The sequence below is a fragment of the Thalassophryne amazonica genome, chromosome 2 (genome assembly GCF_902500255.1).
Source record: "Thalassophryne amazonica chromosome 2, fThaAma1.1, whole genome shotgun sequence".
Classification (NCBI taxonomy): Eukaryota; Metazoa; Chordata; class Actinopteri; order Batrachoidiformes; family Batrachoididae; genus Thalassophryne; species Thalassophryne amazonica.
The window spans coordinates 113,215,776-113,221,775 of NC_047104.1; positions in this window are offsets into that span (position 1 = coordinate 113,215,776).

Here is a 6,000-nt window from a genome sequence, read left to right on the forward strand (position 1 = left end):
GCACAACGTCCCGTCATGTACGCGTCAGATGCTAGTAAAATAGCTTATGTGATTGCTCTGCTTCGGGGTAAAGCACGCGCCTGGGCTACGGCGCTCTGGGAACAGAACTCACGGTTGTTATCAGCATACACTGGGTTTGTGGGGGAGTTCAGAACTGTGTTTGATCACCCTAACAGAGGAGAGACCGCTTCAACAGTGCTGCTGTCAATGAGACAGGGACGCGAGAGCGCAGCCGCTTATGCAGTCGACTTCCGCAACGCGGCTGCGAGGTCCGGCTGGAATAACGTTGCGCTTCGCGCCGCCTTCATAAATGGACTGTCGTTGGTTCTGAAGGAGCAGCTGGTAGCTAAGGAGGAACCGCGGGATTTAGATGGGCTTATCGATCTCGTTATACGGTTAGACAATCGGTTGGAGGAACGCTGTCAGGAGCGAGGCGAAGGACGTGACCGGATACGCGCCGCCCCTCTCCCTTCCGGGTTCGAAAAGGCGCCGCCCTCCCCACGCTCCACAGCCACAGCGCTCCGTGGGGCAACAGCTCCCCCTGCTGACGTTGTTAGAGAAACGCACAGGGCCAAAATGAGGAGGCTGATCCGTGGAGAGTGTTTTCTCTGCAGCTCAACTGAGCACACACAGAAAAACTGCCCCAAACGGCCAAAACAACAACACTCGCCCTTAGAGACTGGGCTAAGGGGGGGTCATAACATTCAAGTGAGACACACACAGATTGCCACACGACTCCCAGTTACAATCCTGAGCGGGGATTTAACCCTTCAAGCCCCAGCACTGGTGGACACGGGGTCAGAAGGGAGTCTGCTAGACAGCAGATGGGCAAGGGAGGTAGGGCTCCCTCTGGTGGCGCTTCCTTCGCCAGTGCAGGTGCGGGCACTAGATGGCACCCTCCTCCCTTTAATCACACACAAGACACAACCAGTAACTCTGGTGGCGTCTGGAAACCATCGGGAGGAGATTGAGTTTTTTGTAACTCCTTCTACCTCCCGCGTGATTTTGGGCTTCCCATGGATGTTGAAGCACAATCCCCGGATTGATTGGCCGTCTGGGGTGGTGGTTCAGTGGAGCGAAACCTGCCATCGGGTGTGTTTAGGATCCTCGGTTCCCCCCGGTTTACAGGCTAAGGAGGAGGTCAAAGTCCCTCCCAATCTGACGGCAGTGCCGGTTGAGTACCACGATCTTGCTGACGTCTTCAGCAAGGATCTGGCACTCACCCTTCCCCCGCACCGTCCGTACGATTGTGCCATTGATTTGGTTCCAGGCGCTGAGTTTCCGTCCAGCAGGCTGTACAACCTCTCACGACCTGAGCGCAAATCAATGGAGACCTACATCCGGGACTCATTAGCTGCCGGGCTGATCCGGAACTCCACCTCCCCGATGGGGGCAGGTTTCTTTTTTGTGGGCAAGAAAGATGGTGGACTCCGTCCATGCATTGATTTCAGGGGGCTGAATGAGATTACGGTTCGCAACCGATACCCGTTGCCATTGTTGGATTCCGTGTTCACCCCCCTGCATGGAGCCAAAATCTTTACTAAGCTGGATCTTAGAAATGCGTATCACCTGGTTCAGATCCGGAAGGGAGACGAATGGAAGACGGCATTTAACACCCCGTTAGGTCACTTTGAGTACCTGGTCATGCCGTTCGGCCTCACCAACGCCCCCGCGATGTTCCAAGCCTTGGTTAACGACGTCTTGCGGGACTTCCTGCACCGATTCGTCTTCGTATATCTGGACGATATTCTCATCTTTTCTCCGGACCCTGAGACCCATGTCCAGCATGTACATCAGGTCCTGCAGCGGTTATTAGAGAACCGACTGTTTGTGAAGGGCGAGAAGTGCGAGTTTCACCGCACGTCTTTGTCCTTCCTGGGGTTTATCATCTCCTCTAACTCCGTCGCCCCTGATCCGGCCAAGGTTGCGGCGGTGAGAGATTGGCCCCAACCAACAAGCCGTAGGAAGCTGCAACAGTTCCTCGGCTTTGCTAATTTCTATAGGAGGTTCATTAAGGGCTACAGTCAGGTAGTTAGCCCCCTGACAGTCCTGACCTCTCCAAAAGTCCCCTTCACCTGGTCGGATCGTTGCGAAGCCGCGTTCAAGGAGTTGAAACGACGGTTCTCTACTGCGCCAGTTTTGGTGCAGCCCGACCCTAGCCGCCAGTTCGTGGTTGAAGTGGACGCCTCTGACTCAGGGATAGGAGCCGTGCTATCCCAGAGCGGAGAGACCGATAAGGTTCTTCACCCGTGTGCCTACTTTTCTCGCAGGTTGACCCAAGCTGAACGGAACTATGACGTCGGCAATCGAGAACTCCTTGCAGTGAAAGAGGCTCTTGAGGAGTGGAGACACCTGTTGGAGGGAGCGTCTGTGCCATTCACGGTTTTCACTGACCATCGGAACCTGGAGTATATCAGGACCGCCAAGCGGCTGAACCCCAGGCAAGCCCGCTGGTCACTGTTCTTCGGACGTTTTGACTTCCGGATCACCTATCGCCCCGGGACCAAGAACCAGAGATCGGATGCCTTGTCCCGGGTACACGAAGACGAAGTCAAAACGGTGCTGTCGGATCCACCGGTGCCCATCATCCCGGAGTCCACTATCATGGCCACCCTCACCTGGGATGTGGAGAAGACCGTCCGGGAGGCCCTGGCACGGAGCCCGGACCCCGGAACCGGTCCGAAGAACCGTTTGTACGTCCCACCAGAGGCCAGAGCTGCAGTCTTGGACTTCTGTCATGGTTCCAAGCTCTCCTGTCATCCAGGGGTGCGAAGGACCGTGGCAGTTGTCCGGCAGCGCTTCTGGTGGGTGTCTATGGAGGCCGACGTCCGGGAATATATCCAGGCCTGCACCACCTGTGCCAGGGGCAAGGCAGACCATAAAAGGTCCCAAGGACGTCTTCAGCCGTTACCCGTGCCTCATCGCCCCTGGTCCCACATCGGCCTGGATTTCGTCACAGGCCTCCCGCCGTCCCAGGGCAACACCACCATCTTCACGATAGTGGACCGATTCTCCAAGGCGGCCCACTTCGTGGCCCTCCCGAAGCTCCCAACAGCCCAGGAGACAGCAGACCTCCTGGTCCACCACGTCGTCCGTCTGCATGGGATACCCACCGACATCGTCTCAGATCGTGGTCCCCAGTTCTCCTCACACGTGTGGAGGAGCTTCTGCAGGGAACTGGGGGCCACCGTGAGCCTCTCGTCCAGGTACCATCCACAGACGAACGGACAGGCAGAGCGGGCCAACCAAGAACTGGAACAGACCCTCCGCTGCATAACATCCGCGCACCCGACGGCCTGGAGTAACCATCTGGCCTGGATCGAGTATGCGCATAACAGCCAGGTGTCTTCTGCCACCGGCCTCTCCCCATTTGAGGTGTGTTTGGGGTACCAGCCCCCATTATTTCCCGTGGTGGAGGGAGAGGTCGGTGTGCCCTCGGTCCGGGCCCACCTTCGGAGGTGCCGTCGGGTGTGGCGCACCGCCCGTTCTGCCTTGTTGAAGGCCCGGATGAGGGCCAAGACCCATGCAGACCGCCGGCGGTCCCCGGCCCCTGCATACCAGCCCGGGCAGGAGGTGTGGTTGTCGACGAAGGACATCCCTCTACAAGTACAGTCACCAAAACTGATGGACAGGTTCATTGGACCCTTCAAAATCCTCAAGGTCCTCAGCCCTGCCGCAGTGAAGCTCCAGCTCCCAGCTTCACTGCGGATCCACCCGGTGTTCCATGTTTCCAGGATCAAGCCTCACCACACCTCACCCCTCTGTGCTCCCGGTCCGGCGCCGCCTCCTGCCCGGATCATTGACGGGGAGCCGGCTTGGACTGTGCGCTGGCTCCTGGACGTCCGTCGAATGGGCCGGGGGTTCCAATATCTGGTGGACTGGGAAGGGTATGGACCCGAAGAACGCTCCTGGGTGAAGAGGAGCTTCATCCTGGATCCGGCCCTCCTGGCCGACTTCTACCGCCGACACCCCGACAAACCTGGTCAGGCGCCAGGAGGCGCCCGTTGAGGGGGGGGTCCTGTTGTGTGGGCTGCCAGAAGAGGTACTGCTGGCCCACCACCAAAGGGCGCCCTGCCTGAAGTGCGGGCTTCAGGCACGAGAGGGCGCTGCCGCCACGGACACAGCCGGGAGTGACAGCTGTCACTCATTAATTCCTGACAGCTGTCACACATTCTTCATCATCACACTCCATAAAGACCAGACGTTATCTCCACCTCGTTGCCGAGATACCGTACTTCATTGTAGGTAATATCCTCAGCCTTTTTGTGTTTATCTGTAATCTGTACATTGTGAGTGTTTGCAGGCGTACCGGTTCCTTGTTTTGTGGAAGCTGAGTGAGTGCAGGACGGCACTCTTTTTCTCTGAGGGATCACTGCAAACACATCAGCATATTGAGTGAGAGGTGGAGGTGGCATTCCCACCGTTATTGTTACTGGGTGTACACACACCCACACTTGACTGTCTTTGTTCTCGCCAGCAGTGTTGTGTGGGCCGCTGAAGAGGAGGTACTGCTGGCCCACCACCACCAGAGGGCGCCCTGCCTGGAGTGCGGGCTCCAGGCACCAGAGGGCGCTGCCGCCTCACAGGAGCAGCCGGGGTGACAGCTGACACTCATCACCTATGACAGCTGTCACCACTCATCTGATCTGCATCGGTATATCAGCAAGACGTCATCTCCACCTCTTTGCCGAGATATCGTTCTACCGAGGAGGTAACGAACTCAGCCGTTGTGTTGTCTTTCAGACAGTGACTTTGTTGCTTGTGTTTTGACAGTGGTTGGTGAGTACTTGCAGCTGGAGACTGTATTGAACCCTTTTTGATAAGTACTCACATTTTCCTGACAAGAGGTGGAGGTGGTTTTTTTCACCATCCGTGTTGCTGGGTGCAAACGCACCCACATCTAACTGTTTTTGTTCCTCGCCAGCAGTACCAGATCCGACAAGCGGAGGCAGTGGCCACCTGGGAGTTCGGGACTTGGCGGCTCCAGTATCCCCGGGGTTCGGTGGCGGAGGAAATCGTGTGGTTCCGGTTCTGCTTTGGACAGACATCTTCTATCTTCGAGCCTGCCCACATGACACCTTTGTGAATTGACTTTATTATTTTCTATTGTGATCTGTCGTGCTTGTTGTGCTTATTTCACAACAGTAAAAGTGCTATTTGACTTCCTCCATTGTCCGTTCATTTGCGCCCCCTGTTGTGGGTCTGTGTTCCAACACTTTCACAACAGGATATCTCGGCCAACGTCATGGATCCCGAGGGGCGTCAACCGGCTGTTGAATGGCCAATGGAAGAACAGGGCGCACAGACGTCCGCAGGAGGAATGATCGGAGAGTTGCAGCGAATCCTCACCGCTTTCACGGCTCGGTTGGATTTAATGACTGAGCAGAACGTCCTCCTTAACCGCAGGGTGGAGGCTCTCGCCACGCAGGTCGAAGCACGCCCTCAGGGCGCTGCTGCGGCTCTCCCTCCTGTCGACCCTGTGCGTAACAGTGACGTTCCACAGGTCGTTCAACGACCCCTCCCACCTTCCCCGGAAGCATACATAAGCCCTCCAGAGCCGTACGGGGGTTGTGTGGAGACGTGCGCGGACTTTCTTATGCAGTGTTCGCTCGTCTTCGCACAACGTCCCGTCATGTACGCGACTGATGCCAGCAAAATAGCTTATGTGATAAATCTGCTTCGCGGTGAGGCACGCGCTTGGGCTACAGCGCTCTGGGAGCAAAATTCACGGCTCCTTCAGACATATGATGGGTTTGTGAGGGAGGTCAGAACAGTGTTCGATCACCCAAATAGAGGAGAGACCGCTTCAGCCGTGCTGCTGTCAATGAGACAGGGGCGCCGGAGCGCAGCTGCTTATGCAGTCGACTTCCGCATCGCGGCTGCGAGGTCCGGCTGGAATAGCACTGCCCTCCGCGCCGCCTTCGTAAACGGACTGTCGTTGGTCCTAAAGGAGCACCTGGTGGCTAAGGACGAACCGCGGGACTTAGATGGGCTTATTGA